The sequence below is a fragment of the Canis lupus genome, chromosome 20, assembly GCF_011100685.1.
Source record: "Canis lupus familiaris isolate Mischka breed German Shepherd chromosome 20, alternate assembly UU_Cfam_GSD_1.0, whole genome shotgun sequence".
Taxonomy (NCBI): domain Eukaryota; kingdom Metazoa; phylum Chordata; class Mammalia; order Carnivora; family Canidae; genus Canis; species Canis lupus.
The window spans coordinates 16,757,852-16,760,570 of NC_049241.1; positions in this window are offsets into that span (position 1 = coordinate 16,757,852).

Sequence of the window (2,719 nt, forward strand, 5' to 3'; positions counted from 1 at the left end):
GTAGACTGTCCATGAATTTCGGTAAGGGATCAAAATAAGAAATAATTAGAATATAGCTTGTTAAATGTTGAGGAGAGAATTGAATATGCTTAGGATTCTCAATTCTTGACTTAGCTGATCAGTCAAGAAATACTTCCTGAAGGAAATGACTTATAAGCTAAGTGTAAATAATGGATAGAGATGCAGCTGCCTCTCTGTTCTACTAGCAGCAGTGGTCTGGAGTTTGCATTGACAATCTTATGGGACATAACACACTTCAACTAGCACCATGTTCAACTTTAAGAAATGGCAGAGGGGTGCCTGAGTGGCTCAGTCAGTTAAGTGTCTGGCTGTAGATTTTGGCTCAGGTCATGATCTCAGGGTTGTGAAATTGAGCCCTGTGTCAGGCTTCATGCTGAGTATAAAGTCTGCTTAAGATTCTCTCTCCTCTCCACCACCCCATTTTCTTTCTCTTTCCAAAATAAATAAACAAATCTTTGAAAAAAAAAAAAGAGAAGGAAAAAGAAGTAACAAGTAGGCATGTACAAAAGCAACACTATAGAGTTCTCATGACTCCCAGGCGCACTTTCCTTGACATCCCAACACACAAGAGAAGCATTCTCAAGAAAGGCAAGCTAAGTATATGCAGAGCTTCAGCTTTGAAAAGTCCCAACTCTAAGCTCAATTCATCTTTTCTGCCTAGTTTATTAGGCAGTCACTCAACGGTATGTAACTTTCTCTCACAGTCTAGGGTAGGTACACCTTACCAATACTAGTTATTAAAAACAAAAACAAAAACAAACAGGTGCTTCAGCCAGTACTATTGTTCCCAACTGGAATCTCACTTATTTTGACCCAATATGGGTATATTACCAGCAGCTCCCTCAGTTGATGTCATAGGAATAATTGACTACAAGGAACCCTTAGGGGTGCAGGAGCTACAGAAAGTTTACAGAACCGGCTTTTTCATCCATGGAGCTATCCAGAAGTAAGAGTGGAAATGCAGGAGAACACAGTTTGAGAAAGAAAAATAAGTTGCAAACAGAAGGAAAATCAAGCTCAAAACACCCTAAAGGAAGATTTGGCAGAAGAATTGGGTTCAAGATGTTGGTGTAGGAAGATTCTGAACTTACTCCCTCCCACAGATACAACAAATATACAACTATATATGAAATAATTTCCTCTGAAAAATATCAGAAAACTGGATGAACAGAACCTACACAATAAAGGATGAAAAGGACAGCACTGAGATGGATAGAAGCAGAGATACCATCTTGCAAGAAGACCCCTGCCCAGGCACATAAATCCATAACCAAGAGATATCTCAAAAATATGAAACTTTTCCCTAGGTAGTAATGGGTTTGACTCCACATCCAGCACTCCAACCTTAGATCCTGCCTGAGAGAAATGAGTCCCCTAAATGACAAGCTTTGAAAACCAATGAGGCTTACTTCCAGGAAAACCTTACAACTGTAGAAAACAAAGAATCCCCTCATAAAGGGCTCTTGCACACACTCAACTGTCCTGGGGAGCCAGTGCAAAACACCAATTTGAAAAGTGCCTGGACCATATGTGAAGGAGATCAATTTACTAATCTTTAAGCACCTGCAGGAGAGGCAGGAAATCACTGGGAAATTCTCCATGGATGGAGATACTGGTAGATGCCAGATTTGCAACCTCATCTTAACTTGCTAGTAATGGTGCCTGCCAGTGCCTTTTTGGAACTATCCATTTAACCCACCAAAGCTAGCAGGCACACAAGCCAAGAACCGACCAGGACAGACAAACTTCAGACCAAGCCAGAAACCAACCCTACCCACCCCCAATGGTGTGGCACAGCCAGGAGTTTCAGGCAGTTTGGGCACCACCCCTTATCTATCCTACCCTATAGACATGACCTTGCCACAGCAGATGGGTACATACAGCCCTTACAAGGGTTGCCTCTTGAGTGCCTATCTTTGGTGGTAGGGATACTGTGCTTCTAGGTCCCATATGACATCTCCAACACAAGGCTACTCCTTCTCCTGGGAGAGGTATTTGATTTGCCTAATACACAGAAACAAACTCAGAGTCAGGCAAAAATCAGGAGACAGAAGAATACATTCTAAAAGAACAAAAATACAACATAACATCAGAAAGTATGTTAATAAAACAAAGATAAACAATCTACCCTATAAGAGTTCAAAGCAATGGTCATAAAGACACCAAAACTGGGAAAAGAATGGACAAACAGTGAGATCCTCAACAAAGAGATGGAAAATATATGAGAGTCCCATATCTAAGCTACAGAGCTAAAGAATATAGTTAACTGAACTATAAAATACACTCAATGTAAAAAAAGGTAAAATTCAATATCCATTTATGATAAAGCTCACCAGAAAGTGGATGTAGAATGGACATAGAGGGAACATATCCAAACATAATATAGGCCATATATAACAGATTTGTAGCTAACATTATTTTCACTGGTAAAAAGTTGAAAGCCTATCTCCTATGACCAGGAATAAGACAAGGATACCCAATCTTTCAACTTTTATTCAACATATTACTGGAAGTCCTGGCTACAGCAATCAAGCAAGAAAAATAAATAAAATGAATCCAAATTGAAAAGGAAGAAGTAAAATTGTCACTATTTGGAGATGACATGATACTATATATATAAAACCCAAAAGACTCCACTGAAAATCTGCTAGAACTAATAAATGAATTCATAAAAGTAGCAGGATACAAAATCAAAACA